General features: G+C 35.6%; 1 protein-coding gene across 1 annotated transcript in view; it reads left to right on the top strand.

The window, feature by feature from the left end:
* Positions 1-8,105: 8,105 nt before the first annotated feature.
* fut8b (fucosyltransferase 8b (alpha (1,6) fucosyltransferase)) overlaps positions 8,106-22,048 on the top strand; it is a 94,884-nt gene continuing 80,941 nt past the window's right edge. Inside the window, exon 1 of the mRNA XM_079639570.1 lies at positions 8,106-8,251. The gene's annotated coding sequence lies outside the window, so the exon portion shown is untranslated. The remainder of the gene's footprint in view (positions 8,252-22,048) is intronic.

Below are 22,048 nucleotides of genomic sequence, written 5' to 3'. Positions count from 1 at the left end.
AATACTGCAACATTGAGAACACTACTGTACCTACTCGAGGGAGTGAACCTGGACTTCAGTGATAAGAGCTGCGGTAACTAACCTTAGCTTTATCAGCCGGGCCGGATTACAGGAGCAGAGACCAGACGAGTGAGATATCTAGTGGTTTATAAACACTGGGTTAAATCTGACAGGTGGAAAACAACTCAAGAAATTAAACAAGTGGGAATTAAATATTGAGTCAACGTGGAATGGTTCATAATTAACTCTGCCTTCCTCAGAGTCCTGACTTTATACAAATTATTCAATCCATTCAAAATGGTGCCAACAATCTTACCACACACTTTAACAATACCTTGTTATCTATCTCTATTTTTTAGATTAAGTGACTGATACCAGCACACGAATGAAAATTTAATGACAGATTTAATCAAACATTTTCATAAAAGTACTGTCCACATTAAAACCACAAAGCTTCCGTATAAAATACATACGCTGGTGGGATTTCTTGCACACATGAGCCTCAAAATTCAACTTTTCATTTATTAAAGTAACAAGGTTTAAACTGGTGTACAACCTCAACAGGATGATCATTAATAACCACAGGACAGAGGATTCTTCCTAAAATCTATAATCATCTCTTTAGTTTTAAATACATTGATGTCCAAAACTGAAAAAAATGCACCAATCAATCAAATCTGCAAGTACAGAACCATGATCAGTATCCTCATTATTAAGTGAAACAATCACTGAATAATCCTCATTTACTTTAGATTTACTCTTGACTTACAGTAGGCGAGTATAGCTACCATTGTTGTGTTTTGCATTACAAGTCTGTGTTTGACTCATACATGGTCAAGATATTGTCTGTCACAAATATAGAGAGACTATATAAACTCAATTAAAAGTTGAAATGATAAGTTAAATCATATGTTGTCACAACGTATTGATCGTATATTTGTTTTGTACAGTGTTTGCTACATCATCTATCCCCAGCTACAACTCACCTACAACCTCAGTAGGTAACTCTAGTAACGTTAACTCTCTTTGTTTGACATTAACTCACATAATCTGGTTGTGTAGTACACGTCCAAGTAGACAAATGTGTCAACCACGAATTACATTTTAAGAGCAGAAACAACCACTGAGTTATTAATGCTCGAACAGATGGTGTAACTTTCCTCTGAAACACGGCTCAACAGCGCTCTCTAGTGGCGGGAGGAGCATCACGCACGATCATAACTTCACGTTTTATGTGTCCAAATATGTTTTTGGCTGACTGTAAATAGGCTGCAGTTTATGTCACTCCTGTCAGAAACATTGATTGACTGCCGTGGATGATTTATGCTCTCCTGTCACATTTGTGGTTGTGTGACAGGCGGTTATTGTCATGTTTCATTCATCGGTTAGAGTTAGCAAGCAGCAGAGCTCACTGTGACTGCATTTACTTCAGTATTTGAGACATCACAACAGTTCTGTTCCAAACTAGTTCAGTCTAATAATAGGCTATGGCTTTTTATGGACTATTTTACCCAATATTTGTGTGTTGGTGGTCCAGATCCAAATCAGTTCAGTTGCTTAGATCCCACAGGGAACGTTCTCAGAACTTAAACGAACATTTTATTAACGTCAGAAGAACGTTCATAACTTTGATAGAACCTTGCCAGAACGTTGCCATGATTATGTCAAAGTTCTACTGGTGACATTAATAATAGAATGTTCCTTTAAATGTCTCCTGGTATTTAATATTGTTTTCAAAACGTTAGCACAAAAACATTATTCAGCTACACATTTTTCATGGAGCGTTATTTTTTTTCTGAAATGTTTTAGTTGTACGTTTGTCTTATGTTTTGAAAAGTTTGGCTACTCATTTAAGAATGTTTAGAGAATATTCAAATATTCATAGCCTATGTTAGAAGAATGATCAAATGGAATGTTCCCTTAACGCTTAAATAACCAAGAAAAAACTATATATATTTATAATATTATATATATATTAGGGCTGTCAAAAGATTAATCACGATTAATTACATCCAAAATAAAAGTTTGTGTTTGCATAATATATGTGTGTGTACTGTGTATAATTATTATGTATAAATACACACATTCATGCATATATTTAAGAAATATTTGCATTTATATACTGTATATACATTTATATAATTTATATTATATATAAATATAACCAATTTTTCTCATACATGATTGTTTGTGTTTTTATATATATAAATAATTATACACAGTACACACACATATATTATGTAAACACAAACTTTTATTTTGGATGTGATTAATTGTGATTAATCTTTTGACAGCCCTAATGTATATATATAATACAATATAGGCTTGTTGGACAATGAAACTGAAAGACCCTGGTTTTAGACCACAATCATTTATTAATATATTGTACAGACTCCTTTTTGTGGCCAAAAGAGCATCAATTTATCTTGGGAATGACAGATGCAAGTCCTTCACAGCGTCCAGTGGGATTTTGAGCCGTCCCTCAGGATTCTCCTCACCGTAACTACTGATGTGGGAAAGACAGTGAAGGTGCTCTTCAGAGAACATGTTTGTCCAGAGCCCGAGATTTGCACTGTTGGCACCAATGAAACTGACATTAGGCTTTGACATTAGCTGAACATTGACTCTGGAGCTCCAGTTCTGGTGGAAACACGAGAGTCGAGGTGTTTGTTTAATGAGTCGGGGAGCTGTGGTTTTGTGTTTTTTTGGATGTAATCCAGGATAGTACCTGGACTTCTCTTTCCGACAGCTTCCTCTTGCATCCAAACAGCAACATAGTGTCGGCCCAGATCCGGCAAACATCTGGTACGCGTTAAATACACTTGATACAAACTCTCGATTCACCACAGACGTGCTGTCCTGCTCACAGATGAGCCAGCGAGACACACACCAACAATTTGTCCTCTTTTGAACTCTCAGCAAGCAATTTTACGTTTAAAAGACGTCTAATAGCCGTCCAAACACATCCCAGACGTCTATATGATAAAACAAGGCAAAATGTGGGCTGCCAGTGAAAATTTAATAGACGTCTAAACCATCGCCCAAGAATAGACTAGTCATCAATTAGATGAGTAATGAATTCAAACACCTAATCTGTCAACTTTGATTACATGATGGAATATCGTACATCTCGCAAGTTATTTTTGACATATAAACAAATTCAAGGTTATTTTGTCTAGAAGTGTGTTCCTCATAGCTGGACTATATCGGGTCTATTTAACCTATGAAATGACGGCTATTGCTTGCTGGGCTGTTATGTCTCCCATTATTCATATTTATATGCACAGCTGTGCTATTGCTCTGCTAATTCAACCTTCATCATGTAAATCAGTGAAGATTGGCCGTGAAACCTCCAACACTATATTGTGTTTGAGTTTCATTGTCCAACTCCTGTCCTTTCTCCAGATGTACATGATCCACATTACGCCCGAGATGCTGCTGCCATCTAGAGGAGGAGTGGAGCACTGCACATCTGTGCACATCACCATGGCAACCCGGAAGAAGCCAATTGTGTGCAATCAATGACCCTGTGATCATCATAGTGCTATATATAGAATCAGCTGCACTTGTATGATTTACCCACGGCACTGATATTATATTGTTCCACTACACAGACTTTGTATATTTAAAATGTCATTCGAAATGGCAGTGTTTATATATAACCTCTTTATATGAACTAATGCATGCAAATTGGTTTGATCCCTAACATTTTCTTTCTCGTTTTAAATAAATGGTATTGGTGTAAAAGGCATGTTCTGCAACTTGTGCATTCTTGTGTTGCTTTTCTTAAATTAGCCTGAATTCAATAAGGGACCGGTCATTTAGTTCAGTTCAGTTTTCTGTGTTTTGCTCTAAGTATCATTTCCCCTCCTCTGATGTAAATGATTATATCAACACATCTTCGTGCCAGTGTGGGGTTTATAACCGCTAATCTCTCAGTGGAACATGTTTTCTATTCGATTATTTCTGCTTCATCCTGCGCTTTATTTGCATGTGCACTAATGTTCATTATTTATGAGTGTGTGATCCCGCAGAGAGCACACGAGGGTGTTCATCTGCCAAACACAAAAACCCTGACTGCGTGTTAACAATAACTGTTCAAATGAGACACAATTTAGTCTATTCATTATTCATCTGAATGAAGATATCACATTTGCAGCAAAGTCTTTATAGAGGAGACCAGAGGATTCATGTTTCTTTACATTATTAATATTTATATCCAGTGGCTTAAATCTAGATTTGCACTCGGGGAAAAAAAATTAAGCCCTTTTTCTATTTTCAATCAACAATAAAATTCCATCAAATTGAACTGATTTATCCTTACATATTATTCATGAATTATGAATATCTAGCTTAATAAAACATTTTGTATAAATCTTAAACTTGAATTTAAACATATTTCTTTTTTTTACGAATCACAAACTAAATGGTAAATTCCCTTGTTTCATTCAGATTTATACAAAATGTTTTATTTAAATGTTATAAATGTTTTTTAATGTTGTGTGTGCTGCTAACTCTCAGCATGTAAATTGAACGGTGTACATGTGAACACAATCAGTTTTAATATTTGCTAAAGTGTAAAAATGTATAAATCTAACTGTAATGAGACTTAGTGACCAGTAGATGGCAGTATGTAAATATGAGCAGATCTCATGTGAGTTTCCATCCTCACACTATTTCTCTTAATAACCACCATCACAATATCAGGGCATTTATTCAAGTTAAAGGATGCACTGATGTTTCGGCTTGGTTTGGTTTGTCAGATTAGATTCCTGGGATTAAATGTTAAATGGTTCTCGGACTTGCAGGAAAAGTGTGATTTTCCTCAGAGGATGATGTTGTTCAGTGAACCCAGCTTCTGTTGTGCTCTGTAATGAATGATGTGTGTGTTTGTGCTGTTCGATATGGTTTTCGGTTTTCTCATGAAATATAAACACATTTGCATTGTTAAAGGTCTGAACTGCGAGGCTTTCACTCCCACTCAAACTGAATCTGAGTGTGTTTGTGAGGATTTACTTCAAACTAAATCCTCCTGTTCATCATCTGCTTTCTGCTACTCACTAAAAGTATATTTATTGCATTGCACTGGTGTACAGTTCACTCTTGAGCAAGCTGAACCAGAACAGACCAGATACATCTGTGCAAATGTCCTTATAATTGCCACAAAGTTTTAGTTTCAGAACTTGAGATTGTTATTTTTGTTTTATTTATTTTTTGGCTTGATGACTCTTTATCTTTTTCTGTACGCCCAGCACAATTGCAGGTGAACATGAAATTCAGATTTATTAAAATTTTTTGTACCATATCCGACCCTCTTTTACTTTGTCTTCCAAAATATACCTGTTTGAATGACCATATTCCTCATGTTTATGGAGATGATGTGTACAGAAGTGCTTGTAAAGATGCCTTTTAACACTTTAATGTTGATGCTCAGATCAGATAGTTTATGTATGTACCAGTTTTATGTTTACAAACTATTGTAAATGGTTTAAATATAACATTTTTGTGGCTATTTCTTAACTGTTTTAGCTCATAATCGGTTTATATAATCAATTTATTATCAATTATTTATAGATTCTGATGTAATCTTTTTTTTTTTACAGTATGTTTAATTTTTTAGTCCTAATTGTTCCCCTTGCCTCCTTTAAGAGAACAAGATATTGGCATGCTATTGTAAATTAGAATGTTGCTCTAAAATAAATAAATAAACATATATATTAAAATAGATATACAGTTAATAGTATAGAACATGTGTTGTGGCAAATTCTTTCAAACCATTAACACACCCATGGACCCCATATATAAAATCTATATTTCCTCAGTAAAATTGTATGTTGACATTTGACTATTATGTAATAGCTACTTTGCAGATCAATAGTTAGAAAGAAGTAAGACGTTATGGAAATGCCATAAGCTATTGCAATGTTTAAAAACCTGTTAGCCTTCAGCGCCACTTTTGAAAAATCCCCAGAAATAGCATACCCAACCTAAAAAAGATTCAATTAATTGACCCTTTGTCCTAAAAGCTCAAGTATGGTCTCATTTGAAAGCTGACACCTGGCACTTTATTGGAAATGTAGAATGAATTATTGTCATAATGAAAAAAAAATTATGAATAGCTTCAAAGTTGTGTAAGTTATTAGAAATTTATTTTTATGAAACATCTTCATGAAAATTAAATTGAAGTTGGCCCGTCAGCACTCTAGAAATGCACTCCAGCTAAAGACACATGTCTGACCATGTTATATTTAAAATTTGAAGGTGATAAGTCTAAAACTCTGTATTTTGTTAAATGTTTTTCAAGATCATCTCAAATGACTTTATTTTGAATTGACTCTAAAATGCAAACTTGTGTTTATTGTCATCTATTAGCATCTATTCAGTCTATTGTCTCTATTGTTTTGTGGTGCAAACGAGCCCCATTCAGTGTCACTCTCTCCTGCACACATTTACACCTTTCCAGCCGGCTTATGGCCATAAATATTATTTTCCTTTGTCTCCATTATAATCGCTAACGACTGGCTAATCACGGTGTTTTTACCCCCTAATTTCTTTCATAATCTTCACTTCACATTTGAAACTGTATCAAATGCCTTTCTTAAATAAAGAAATATTTCAGTAAGCATTCCGATTTAGAAAAAAAATCATAAAAAATAACAGCTAGATGGCAGGTGCAACTAGAGAGCTAGCTAGCATGTTAGCTTAGCACACCATCAATACACGGCAATTTATGAGATTAAAACCCTGTTTGTGCTCCAAACTTACTTTATAGTGCAAGTCGAGTGTTTTAAATAATCTTCTATGAACTTATTTGGCTTCAGAAAAGAAAATCAGACAGAAAATATATGATTTGATATTATTCTGCACTATTGTAAAGTCTATACCGATTAGCATTACATTATACATATAATCTATTATTATAAAAATACCTGACATGGCTCGAAGAACACAGGTAAATCAAATATCATTGCAATCATGTTTATTGTCTTCAAAACATCTTTATCTGCATGTTATAGCGATCTCTGAAAGCTAACGTTAGCTGTGTTTATGTCAGTGACGTCCTGGAAGGTCACAGGTTATTGTTCTTCTTCGTGTGCTCCCATATTTGGAAAAAACTGTGCAAATGGCGCCCTCAGCCTGCTGTATGGATTGAAAACACAGTACATCAGAGTATCCAGCGCTCTTTATGTATACATCGACGCATTTGGATATAAATTCAATAAATATTATTCCTGTCTATAGAAATATGATGTAAACCTATGATAATATATCAATATTTCTCCAAATCTGCACATTTTTGAGCCAAAAGCCCTGAGGAACGTTGTTTTGTCACGCGTTCTCAAGACAACAGCACCGGAGTTTTTTTCTGAATGGAGCAGCTGACGCTCATAATTCATATTAAAGGTATCGACTCATTTTTTCATTACATAAATCCTGACACAAATTAAGACATAACTGTCACTATAAGTTTCTCAGAATACAATAGTGGTCAAATACTGAAACGTGAGACTTATATATTTTTAATGATGTATAGTTTGTCAAGGTAATAACATTAATCTGATAGTAACTTTGAACTATTTAAAAAAAAAACGCTTCAGAGCGTCCTCGCTCTGGTGAAGGTTAACAGGTTTAAACTTAGTTAGCTTACAATCGATTTATATAATCAATGTATAATCAATTATTTATTTACCTTCTGATGTAATCTTTTTTTATTTACAGAAGGCCTATGTTTAATTTATATTCATAACGGATCTCCTTTCCTCCTTTAAGAGAACAAGATAGTGCCATCATGCCATGCCATTGTACATTAGAATGTTGCTCTTAAATAAATGCCTGGTAAAATAAAATGAAATAAAACAAACATAGTATTTAATAGTAGGCTACCTTTTAAGCACACATGGACCCCCAACCCGATACATTTCCTCAGTAACATTTTATATTTACATTAGACTATTATGTTATTCTTTGCAGGTCAGTGGTTTGAAAGTTAGAAGACGTCATGAAAATGTAAAAAAAAAAAAAAGTTCCGTGTTTTATATTCTCCACAGACCCCCCGTGTCAGTGAGTCGGTCCCGTGAAAGATGATCTGCCGGTAGATGGTCGGTGCGGCGCTGACATGCGCAGTGAGAGCAGCACATGATGCTCTTCTGTGTGTGTGTGTGTGTGGTGTCCGCTGATTTCATCTCTCACACACGCGCTCTTCTCTTCCATCCTCCTGGATCTTCCTCCGGAGTGGCAGCGCGGTTTTACGGTACGTGAGTTTGTTTGTGTATGTGTGTGTGTGTGTGTTTGTATATGTGTATGTAAATAAAGGCGTTTACAGCAGCGCGCGCTGGACGCGTCTCAAACGCACCGATGCGCGTGCAGCATCTGGAGATGATAAACACAGCAGTCTTTCTGGCCAGTGTGCATGAGCGTTCGTGGTCATCATCTTTGGCAGTTCCTAGCAACGGGTTTGGGCTTCATCATCGATATGTTCCAGATTAGCAGCATTTATTAGGCATTAACATCATTGACGAGCTGGACATCAGAAGTGTGAAGCATTTTTGAGCATAATCACAGACGTTTTCCAAGTCAGCAGCAGCTGTTGGCATCAGATGTGTGTGTATAAGACATTTTTGGTCAACATCATAGACGCTTCCAATTCAGCAATATTCTAGCCATCATAGAGTTATGAGTTTGCGTCTAAGATGCAGTTCACTGGGTCTTGAGACACAGCAGTGTGTGTGTGTGTGTGTGTGTGTGTGTGTGTGAGAGAGAGAGTCAGACAGCCTGTTGCAGAGATCCTCGTGTGACTGACTAACATGATGTAGAAAACATGTTGATGTCTGGAGAAGCTGTGCAACGACTCCAGCTTCTGTTTGTTTACATCTATCTATCTATCTATCTATCTATCTATCTATCTATCTATCTATCTATCTATCTATCTATCTATCTGTCTGTCTGTCTGTCTGTCTGTCTGTCTGTCTGTCTGTCTGTCAACAACATTTTGTCAATGGCAACATTGCTTTATAGTAAATTCAGCTGATGCGTAGATGATATAGTAGCCTATCTATTGTACAGTATAGTAGTGTATTATTATACAGTAATTGTTTACTGTATTTTATTTTGCATCACCAATTTCTGAGTGAAACAATAACGTATGGTGGGACTGTTTTATATATTGGGAATTGACGAGAAGTTTGTGTTTTGGAGTTGGAGGAGGGAGGAGTTAAAAAGTAAGAAGTATACAACGGGGCTAAAGGCAAACCTTAAGAAAAATGTGCTTTTCACAACTCCCATAGTGCATGATTGCAGGAAGAAAATATGTTTGTATTGAACATTGATGGAGCAACAGATTTGTGTGAACATACATTTTGTTTAAAAATCTTATAAATGTATAATACCCCACAAACAGGGTAAAACCAGCATTATATATACAATGTGTGTGTGTGTGTGTGTGTGTGTGTGTATACACACATATATATATTATATAATAATGTCAATAATAATGTTAATACTGGTTCAAAACAATCACTTTAGCAACGTTTGTACTATTTTCTGTTTATGTTGATGCATAAAATAATTCATTTTTTTGTTCAATAAATATACTCTCATTAAAATGTTCATTTTAAAAATACAGAAACAAAATTATTTTAAAAGTAAAGATTCTGAAAGCATTGAAGGAGATCCCATAAACATTTAATATAGATTTACAGTATAACACTTAATTATTTAGTATATAATATGATTAATGTCATATTTTTAAACATCATGGTTTCATCATAAATATGGTGATTATCTCTAAGGTTGACTCCCAACTTAATATATGATATTTACTGAATATATGAAACCATGTCAACAAATGTAAAAGTCAGCCAGTTATTTATTATAATATTAAATAAAGTGCCTTTCCCCCCAAATACCATACTTTTGCATATTCTTCCGTTATTGAAAAACTGTTACTGTTCGCTTGAACAAAACTGAAAATCATTAAGAAGACCGTTGTCTCAGAATATAGTCAATAAATGTAGCGATTCTCATTTGCTACATAAATCTATAGCATTTTTAAAAACATTAAATATTAGATAAAATTAGCGTAGAACCAACCGAGATCGCATCAAGAATCGGCCAAATTTCCACGTGCATCTTAAAAGTCGGATGTTTTGGAAAGTGCCATGGCACGTTTTTGTGCCATCTAGTGGTTTAGAGGAAAACCAAATCAAAGGTGCCTTTTACCCTGGTGCACCTTTAGCCCCGTTGTGCCCTACTTGTGATGCTAAACAAAAAGATAAGTTTTTTCAGATTAAAAATAAGGACAAGAGCATGAAGAGAGTAAATAGGGTTGAAATACACCTGGTTTGAACCTGCAAATTGCTCTTCTGAATAGGGCTGTATGATTAATTGCGATTAATCGAATCCAAAATAAAAGTTTGTGTTTGCATAATATATGTGTGTGTACTGTGTATAATTATTTTGTATATATAAATACACACACATGCATGTATATATTTGAGAAATATTTGCATTTATATACTGCATATATATTTTTACAAGATTTATATTATACAGAAATAGAACTATTTTATATATAAATAACAAGTTTTTCTTAAATATATACATGCATGTGTGTGTATTTATATATACAAAATAAGTATACACAATACACACACATATATTATGTAAACACAACACAACTTTTATTTTGGATTCGATTAATCGCGATTAATCGTTTACAGCCCTACTTCAGAAGATTACTGTATAAAACAGATGCTATGTTTTATCACATGTGAAGTTAAATGAGCTTTTACTAGTTTAAGACAATATCTGTCTTTGGATGAGACCAGACCCTCACATGCATCTCAAGATGGTAGTTTAATTTAATTTCATTTTAACATGCTAATTAGTTTTGTTTAATGCAGCCAGTCAGAGAATTTTAAGCAACTTTGAGAGTTCAGAGACCTAATGAATAAAGTGATGATCACTCGTAACTCTACAGAAGTGTGTTTTCCAGAGGAGCCGTACTGAATACTGAACGCATACAGTTGTGAGTTGAGAAGTTCTCCAGCGCACAGAGAGTGAGTCCGGGATGCATCTGGATCTGATGTAGTTTTGCTGCAGAATGTGAGCGGTTTACTCTTAGTAATCTTGTTTGGAATCATAAAAGTCTTCATTAGTTTCCTAATGTCTCCCATAGGTTCAGTTAAAATAAGGACAGACTTGTAAAATAATTTGCAGTGAGTGTTTGTTTTGAGCAGCGCAGCTTTACAGTTTTAAGAAATAAACAAAAATACATCAGAGCGATGTGGGATCTTACCCATCTCAATGTTGAATAGCCTTTACAGACTTCATGTGACGACACGCAACAAATCAGAGTTTGGAATCAGTTCTTAGAAATGGAAAGTTTGAACGGATTCACTAATTGAGCTTATCATCTCAAATCGCTTTTCATGCACTCATAAACTTCATAAACTTTAAATCAGAATTGCTAGTTAAACTAGATAAAAACACATTAAAATGATTGCTATGTTTATTAGTGATGGGAGAAATTAAGCTTTTTGAAACTTTATATCAACTGAACAAGCTGCTTCGCAAAATGATTCAGTGTTTGCATAAATTAAATGCAACAAAAACTAGGAATGCCTTGATCAAGTTTTGTGTGCTCCTGAACCGATCCGAGTCACTGGATATTTAGTTTCTGCTGTGCCGATATGATCTGATACTTGTATTTTCCTGCTTGGTGCACACTTGAAGCACATTAAAGTTATTAACATTAATCCAGTGCATATGGGATGTGCAGAGAGTTTCTCATGGGCTCAATTGACCGTTCGCAAAGACCCGCCCCCCTTAGTTACTGTCGCTATGTCAGACAAGCTACGCCGCTCTCACACACACACACCATGTTCTCACGCAGTGAAAAATACATCGCGGTGAGACTGACAACACGCCGACAGACAGGACAGACCAGGTTACTTTTCAGTTACTTCTGATATTAAACATATTAAACGAAGTCTCACCTTTCAAATTTGGTAATTTTTTTTAAAGAAATTTAAACAATAAATAGCGTTTAAATAGCACAGCACAGATCACTGTGTCGCCTCAGTTAAAGCTGCTCGTGAACCGATCATCTCTTCCTTCTAGTTCATTTATAGCATCAAATAAACATGAACATCAGAAGGAATGTTGTTTTAACCGCGGAAAGACGTCAGTACACTCCGCTTCTCAAGTTCAAATCCTCACATGTTAATCTACTAACTCTCCTGACTGCTTTGTCCGACAAAATGGCGGATGGCGAAGTATGATTGGTCAGATCACCTGTCAATCAAGCTCCCTGCGAAGGGTCAATTGTAAAAAAAGGGTCAAGATATTTAGTAAATGTCCTACCGTAAATATATAAAACATGTATTTTTGTGAGTGAATGCAGCACAATCGTGAACATAAATGCACAACTTTAAAGGAGATTTTCTCAATGTTTCCATTTTTTTGCTCCCTCAGATTCCAGATTTTCAATAGTTGTATCTCGGCCAAATATTGTCCTATCCTAACAAACCATACATCAATGGAAAGCTTATTTATTCAGCTTATTCTTGATGTATAAATCTCAAATAGAAAAAAAAAATGTTTACCCATGTGACTGGTTTTGTGGTCCAGGGTCACGTATGTGTTATTTTATCAAATTGCAGAGCTTGTTTTATGGAAAGCTTGGGCCAATAAGAGACTATTACCCTAAACTCTTCCTCTTTATTATACAAATGTGTCATTAAAAATGTCTACAATTTTATTAAACTTAAACAAAAAAACATATTCTGAATCTGATCCTCTAGCTGCGAACCATTGAAATTTCAAATTGTTTCCTAAAAGTTACGAAAAGTCGTTTAGTGAAATCACGCGACTTTGGCGGTTTGACACACGCTTTGAATCACTGGTTCGAAAAGAATGATTCGAAAATGTTTCGAAGCTTCACAAAGCGTGTTTCGAAAGCGGCCAACACATTAGTAATATTCATTATTTTGCTTAGTTTTAAAGCATTGCGAGTCCTGCTTCGAATGCGACACATAAAAGAGTATTTATTTACCGGTACTGATGTGTACAGTATTTCTTGACAGTCAGTAATTTCCACAGATGTTGTTTGTGCATATGATGCATTTACACACTTCTCTTAACTGCATTACCACTGTTGTGTGAGTGTGTGTGGCCCGTCTAACACACCTGTCTGTCATCATTTGAGCGTAATGACTCCATTAAACAGCAGTGGCGATGGTTAACGGTAATGGGACATTCTGGATGGAGCTCTAGATGTGGGCTTTGTGCTGTAGGTTGTAGTCTCAGATCGACTGTGTTTTATTTAGACCAGTTTGTGCTCTGGCTTAGGCTAACCTGTTATTTGTTTTATTTGCTGTCAGTTCTGGCTCATACTGTATTTCATGGCGAGTACACATATGTCCATGGTGCTGCTGGCTCAGTCAGCTGGTGTGAATGTGTGTCTCCAGAGATGTGTGTAATGACTCTGTGTGGAGCAGGCCTTGGGGAAATGAAATGAAGAATATAAACGGGCAGTGCTTGTGCAGGGAAACCCCTCAGGTCACGGGACAGAGGACGAGAGCGAGTGTGTTTTCTGCTGCGGAGACATCAGGGGAACGAGATGAGGAGTTTCAATCATGCGGATGAAGAGTCTGAGCAGGAACGTCACATACTCGCTGTGCTCGTGCATTATCATTTGAAGTGTTATAGATATTGTGACAATTTTGGTTGCTCTTTTTCCATGCAATACCAACAATGAGGCTTTCAGAATTCTTAAAGTCCCCCTAGTCAATCATTTTATCACTTAAAACTCATCTTTGATCAACAAAATTACATATTTAAATGTTTTTTTCCATAAAAAAAAATTCTTCATGCCTTAAAATAGCTTGAATGTAACTCGTCACCATCGCCTCATTTATTATACAGGGTTCTATGAATATGCAAATGAGCCCCGCCTCCACTCACTCACTCACTCAGAGATCCACTGGTTGACGATCACACGTTGATCTGATTGGTTACAAGGTAGTGTGTGTCGTCAGAAACACCAGCGATTTCAAACCGTGTTTTTGAGACTGTCTTTGGTTCACTGCAGTTTTAAACAGAAAATACTCAGCAATGCTGTCGACTTATGAATTTACACATGGTTTGTCTTAAAGCAGATTAAAAACTCCACATAGACATATAAACAACATTAAAAGCTTGATTTTTTCCACAGGGGGACTTTAAAGGAATTAAACTTTCATAAAAGTAGCCCGTACAACGTGTGCGCTGTATTCAAGTTTCCTGAAGTCATAAGCTGGTAAAAAAGTATATCAAATCACATTGAAGAATTTGTTTATTAAACTAAAAATGCATTGCAAATTTTATATTGTTTATTTTAATTAAGATCAAACAAAGTCATACAAGCTAAGACATCTCGAGTGACTGCGCAATTTGAGAATGAATCATTTTTTTAAATCAAATCTTTTCAATGAATTCAGTTCACAACTCTGATTAAACATATTTTACTGCAGTTTTTAATGTAAAAACAAAAAGCAAAGAAACATTTTTGAAAAGAATCACCTGATTACATTTTATAATTTTTGTCTTGTATTATTTGTACATTTCTTATATGGTTTTATTTAGTTAATTGTACATAATTGCACATATTTCGTTCTTTATGTTCTCGCCATGAGACTGCGGCTGAGATGGGGTTACAATAAAATAAAATAATTCACAGTCAGTGTTATTTTAGTATAATTAATATAGTATTAAAGTATTCAGAATTTTAATATTGTATATTTTCCATTTTATTTTAAAGTTAGTTTGTTTTAGTAATTTTATTGTCATATTTTTCTATTTGTTTTGAGTTTTTGTTTAGTTATTTTCAGTCTTACAAAAAAATTAGAAATGTTGCCTTTGCAAATAACTGAAATAAAATTATAATTTTTTTATTTCAGTCAAAGTTTAATTTTATTTCAATGTTTTTCAATAGTCTTAGTTAACAATAATAAAACTGCTCTGAGTAATTGAAACATTTCATCTCACTACTGTATGGCTTCAGTATGTAGCGCACAATTCAAATGGGCCATTTTTTTTAATGATTATTTCCAGATTTTTTTATGGTGCTTTTAGGTCCCTTTTGACGCTTGAATGCATCACTCCCCATTCATTGTAATTGCACGGAAAACAGCGGCCAGGAAAACACTTCGAAATGCCTTTCTTTTGTGTTCCACAGAAGAAAATCACATGGTTTTTGAGCAGCATTATGACAGAACTTTTATTTCTGAATGGACTATTCCTTTCGAAGTTCAAGCCCTAATGCAAAAAGCCACGGCAGGCAAAGACATTTAAAAATCGCTTTACAGCATCCTACAAAAAAAGGGTTGAAAAAAGTGGTCATGAATTGAGAAATCTAATTTTCCTTGATCTTTTGACATGTACGAGGCCTTTGTACTAGAAAAATATCATACATTTAAATTTCAGAACTCAAAACTTCCTTGTTAGTCCAAAAACAGCTTTTATATAAACCCAGCTCAGAAAATGATTTTGTCACATTATTATTTCATAGTGCAGAAGATCGACGCCCACTTCTACATCATTGACTCTTTAGCCCCGCCCACCAATTCACAAACACAGGATTACTGTTTGTTGGCAAATATGAAAATATGTAATGAGATATTTTTCAACATCACACATTTTCAAGACAATTCCACATGTGTAATGGCAGGGACGTCGAAAATTATTTTAATATGCAAAACTTTTACCCAATCGTATCTGTAGGTTTTGAATGCGACACGTTCATCAAAACACTGTGTTCGGGGGTCAAAACAGGATTAAAAAATATCTTATTACTTCTAAATTAGGATGTTTTTGATGTAAGAATCTTGATAACATTATAAGTGCACCTCAGAGAACATTATAAAATAAAATAAAAATGCAGTTCATCATGACCCCTTTAAACAGCAACTGAGAGATCTGTTGACATTTCTTAGTGAGCGCGTGCAGGTGTGTGTGCATGTCTGCATAAGTTCACGGACGTGTGTTTGTGTCTGCGAGTGATGTTAAAGCGCTGTGCACACACACACACACACACACACACACACACACACACACACACACACACACACACACACATTAGTGAAGGTCAAGGAAAGGACCTTATATGAGCTCCGCTGACATTTGCCTGGCAGTTTTGATCCTCTGACGTCTTGTGATAGATCTTCATGCCTTGTTTTGGACGCTCCGAGGTGATTATAGATGACCCGCTCGCTCTTTTGATGTTTGTGGAGGGATTCTGACGGTGTTTCATCGGGGGATTGGATATATTAGAGGCCCGGGGCGATGCTTGGGGTTTGTCGTATATGCTAATGTTGCATATATTAGTAATGCAATTTCACTTGTCATCATGTGATGTGCTGTCTGTGGCATCAAATCCATTGCTCTTCATCTGTAACCTGCTGACTCTGCGAACTAAAACCCGAGCTTTGTTTCATGTACAGTCGCTGTTCCAGGATCAGTGGGTAAGAGAAACTGGCATCTGTCTGTCTACAGTGATCATACCGAGTGCCTGAACTCTCCAGATATCGGCTGCTCGTCTGTTCTGATGTGTTGAGGGTCCAAAATTAACTTTGTTTTTGGCAGATGAAAATTCACCAACCACAAATTTTGATTTTGTTCCCACTTTATTAATTTTCCGGTGGCTTAATGTGAAGAATAGCGTTCTGAATGAACCTGATGAATAAAAGAATGATATTTTGGTTCACTGAGGTAGAAGTAATGAAGACTCTTGAATCTTCTTTGATGGGTCTTGTCTTTGATTTGACTCGTTCACGTCTCTTGCATTAGTCAGACTCAGAGACACATGCACTATTGTTCTTACAATTCAATTTGATCAGAATCAGAATCAGAAAGAGCTTTATTGCCAAGTGTGCTTGCACAGACAAGGAATTTTTCTTGGAATTGAAGCTTCCAGTCAACACATACAAATACAACAAGAACATAGTAATACAAATACAAATTCAAAGAATAAAATATAAAAAAATGTAATAGTATAAAAGTAGGGTCACAGTTGGGTTTAGTCCGAATAAACATTTGAACATATTGCTAATATTGCATATTGAACATATTTATAATGTTGCAAATCCTTATGGAGTTACTATCCTTGGTGAAAATGCAGTTTGGGACTTGGCAAATATTAATTTTGGATTTTGGTTGAGTTCTGAAGTTAATTAAGCTTGATTATTGAAAAAGCACATGTCGACCCAAATACCATGATATTTAATTTACACGTGCGAAACGAAAGCTGCAGAGAATCGTTTTGGAATTTAATCATATTTCCATGAATCAAATTAAATCACAAAGTACACTAATAAAAACAATACAAGAAAATTATATTTTAGCCTTTATACTTTAAAATTTCACATATATAATTAAAGAAAATAATCACTGCGTGCACAGCAGTGATGCGCGGGTCAATGTATAAACAACCCGCACCCGACCGACGTTTTCAACTAACCCGCCCGCAACTCGGACCGCAAAAAAAAAGAAAGAAAATATTGTTCCCGATCCGCTTCCTGACCCGTGTTTTTTAAAGTAGCTAGTAAATGCTCATCGCGTCATGGGCCATAGACGGAGGAACTAGGGGTGCGCGTTCATGTTTGTGGGGGGGGGTTGCGTAGCTTTGGACGGAGCACTGACAGGAGGGGGCGGAGCTTAGAAGAGGTGCCACTTTCAAATCTGGCTAGCTCTCCAACATTACCTACCCTAGCTTTAATTGTGTTACTTGTAGAGCTGCACGATTCATCGTCAAAAGATCATGATCTCAATTCAAAAACACACATGTGATTTCAATGCTAAATGACAATGATTCTCCTGTGTCTGTTAGCAGTATTAACATGGCGCTTCAAATAACCAGTGTATCATTACATCGTTACACCAGTAGGTGGCGACAAGCGACTTAAAAAATGTATTTGTCATTGAATCATTCATTCATTCATTCATTCATTCATTCAAGAGATTCGTTCTAAAACGCTGATTCATCCAGTAATGAAACAAGTGAAGTGTTTATGAGTGAGTCATTGAATCATTCTGTTGTAATACAAATACTGTTGTATTTAATAATTAATTCAGATTAATTAAACATTTTAAATAAACTGAAGCAATTAATATTTTGTCCGAACCTCTAGTATATTTTATGTTATTTAGTTTAGTTGTCTGTTGAGAATCGTTGGAGAATCGTGAAACAACAATTCCTTAAATTACGCTAAGTCGTACAGCTCTAGTTACTTGCCATTTCTGAAGAGGAAAATAGTTTCAAAGTAAATCCTACACCAAAATGTTTTTGTATTGCACCTAAACATTCACCTCAAAGTCACATTGTGATGCATAAAAATGCATTGCACACGCAGTGTCATGCTTGATCCATAAAAGACTTGATCATTAATAACAATTATGAAGGCTCTGAATATGCGGTACACAATAATTAACATGATTAACCTCAAACTCTCAGGGATCTGGATGTAAGAGCCCTGAGTGAGATCTCCATGTTTTCATGTTGATTACGGGACCTTTGCTTAACATTTACACTTTGAATTACAGGACTAATATTTTAATTCTGCGTACGGCGATATTGAGTCATTAAATGACCCGTTTAAATAGCCAACTTTGAGTCACACAGCTGGTAAAAAAGCATTTCAAATCACATTGAAGATACTAATTTGTTTTTTTTTACCTAAAAATGTATTGCAAATTGTTTATTTTAATAATGATCATTACATTACCAGTAGACACAAATAAATGTAACATTACACAACTGAGCTGGACGATGACATCTCGATGTTTTCTCCATATACATGAACTACAAACTTTTTTACAACAAATGAACCATCACTGAACCTACTTTAGCTGGACTATGATGCTATTTTCTTCTAGAAACAAACTTTGTTGTATTATTTTCCTGTTATCTCTGTAAAGCTGCTTTGAAACAATCTGTATTGTAAAAAGCGCTGAGTAAAGCTTTTTTCCATATGTGACCCTGGACCACAAAACCAGTCACATGGGTCAATTTTTTTGACACAATAGTCATTAGGTCATAGGTCATTAGTACAAAATGTCTTCATGGAACATGATCTTTACTTAATATCCTCATGATTTTTGGAATAAAATAAAAATCTATCATTTTGACCCATACAATGTATAGTTGGCTATTGCCACAGATATACCCGTGCGAAATGTGACTGGTTTTGTGATCCAGGGTCTCATATAGAAAAATGTAAGTTCAAATTCCTCTTAATGTTTGATTTGTAAACATCATCCATAAGTAAATCTCTGTCTTTTCTTCCCATCCAGTAATCAGCCATTTTTCCCACTAACCACAGCAACTTAATCTGGTGTACAGTAGGTATAACGTTTGGTCATGTTTCTCCTGTCCACCACGCAAGTTGCTCCCCCGCACACTTTGGTTTCTATGGAGTTAGAACAGACGCTTACCTCGTTGCCACAGCAACAGTTTTTGATCAAGTCAAGATGGTTTGTTGTATATTCCAAGCGGAATGTTTGAACATTCCATGACCTGACGAATGCTACATTTTCCATATTCAGTTGTGTGTAGGTTGGTCTTTATTGGTGTTTGTCTGAGTCTTTACATGGTCTTGAATCTCACGTCACGTGCAGCAAACGATCAGTTTTCCCTCGTAATGGTGTTCATGTGAAGCTGAGCTTAAAGTGGTGGTATAATGCGCTTTTCACAAGATGTAAAATAAGTCTCTCATGTCCCCAGAGTATATATGCTATATACAAATATATTTTTATATAGCATTATAAAGTTGTCACTTTTTGAGGGTGAGCAAAAACGCACCGTTTTGTGTCTGTTCCTTTTAATGCAAATGAGCTGCTGCTCCCGGCACAGGGGGCGGAGCTTCAAGAGCTTGTGTCCTTTTACCTCACACACACACACATGCACTGAACATTTCTAAACCTTTCAGCCTTTTATGTTCAAACCGGAGTCAGAATGATGGAGAGACTCAAGAAGAAGTGACAACATGTAGAAGAACAGGACATTTCTGAATGGTTAGTTGATGAATGTATGAAGCTTATGTGTAGTTATCTTCTAGTCATGGATTAGCATATTTTGTCATGATGATCTATAAATTGCGTTCCTGGGGGCGGGGTTTATGTAAATTCTAGGGTTGGTGATGTCACTAACCCGGGAGGAATGTCGTGTAGTTCCTACCAGCCGTTTGTTGTAGTTCTTAAAAAACAATTTATTTAAAAGCAAATATCTTTGGACTTTGAGCGTTGTAACTTTGCAGATGTTGTTTATTCTCAAACAGCAACATTACACACTAACTAGAAAAGTTAAATCATAATCAACCCCTTTAAACTTAAAATTAGCATGTAATCTCAACTTAAATATGTTTAGTAGTGGAAACTTGGCTAGATTTAACCAGCTGAAAACACACAAACACATGTGATTTTACACACTTATTGATTCTCTGTGTGATTTGGCAGATGAGTCTGAGATCAGTCGTCATCATCATCTTCATCATCTTCACACACGAGTGACATTAGGACGAGGCTGTTACGCGCGTGTGTGTGTGATTGCTGAGAGTGACTGAGCTGATGTAATTACTGTGGAGTGGTGACACCTGTTCCTGAGCACTGTGTGTGTGTGTGTGTGTGTGTGTGTGTGTGTGTGTGTGTGTGTGTGTGTGTGTGTGTGTGTGTGTGTGTGTGTGTGTGTGTGTGTGTGTGTGTGTGTGTGTGTGTTTGTGTGTGTGTGTGTGTGTGTGTGTTTGCTAATCTCTGCACCCAGCGTGCATCTGAGGAAGAAGAACATTAATTTTACAGACCCAAAAAACTTGCAGCACAACTTCAGGGTTTTGCACCGTTCAGAATTGAATTGAGATTGCCTTTTAAATTCCCATTCAGTTCCTGGATTATATCGGAGGTAGCAAACAGAATGCAGAAATGCTATTTACATTTTTGAGGTAGTAGGCCATTCAAAAGTTTGGGGTCGGCACATTTTTTTTTTTTTTATGTGAAAGAAGTTTTTATTCATTTGATCAAATACGGTAATATTAATATAATTATATATTAATTTAGCCCTAATGAATATTAATTTAGTATATATAGTTCACAGTAGTTATTAACACATTGTGAAATATAATGAAAATTTCAATAATCATTTCTTTTGTGAATATATTGTAAAATGTAATTTATTCCTGTGATCAAAGCTGAATTTCCAGCATCATTACTCCAGTCTTCAGTGTCACATGACCCTTCAGAAATCAGTATAATATGATGATTTGCTGCTCAAGAAACATTTATGATTATTATTAATGTTGAAAACTGTTGCGGTCCTTCATATTTTTGTGGAAACCATGATCCATTTACAGTTTTTCTCAGTCGCTTTGGTGCATTTCTCACATCACTATTTACATTTGCACAACAGTTAGTTCAACCTCCACAACATTTAGTCATTTGTGCACATCATAGTAGCAGTTTCTCATTCCTTACAACACATTGCGAATGCTTTTGGACAAGCATCAATTGCTTTCATACAACTCTCTGCTGTTTTCGAACATTATCATTTGCTTATGTCATAATATTTAACTATACTTGTGAATGCTGAATAGTCATTCCATATAAAACTAATAGTCCTCCTTTCATTGCTTGAGTCATTACATACACAAATGTTGAACTAGTTGTCAAAATCTGTCAAGCTAATTTTACAAAAAACGTTTAATCTTTTTTTTTCTTGAAAATGTCTCCTAAATTGAACAATTTATCTTAGGTGAATCTCAACTTTCACTGATGCGAAGGGGTGTGTGAAGCATTATAGTTGCTTGCAACCAATGATAAGCCACTTCTCTACAATCACTGTCAAAGCTGAATCCCATAAACCCCCACTTTACAATTATATGTGAACCAAGCAGGACATAGTACCATTTCTACAATACTGTGACACAGCAATGGAAATCAATTATTCAAACATTTCGTCGGGAGAACAGGTGTGTAAAAATGGCATATCCCCAGTCTTGCTCCATACAACACACAACATCTGCTG

The sequence above is a fragment of the Phoxinus phoxinus genome (assembly GCF_949152265.1).
Source record: "Phoxinus phoxinus genome assembly, chromosome: 16".
Classification (NCBI taxonomy): domain Eukaryota; kingdom Metazoa; phylum Chordata; class Actinopteri; order Cypriniformes; family Leuciscidae; genus Phoxinus; species Phoxinus phoxinus.
Note: the sequence above shows the minus strand (reverse complement) of the source record. Positions and strands in the feature narration are given on the sequence as shown.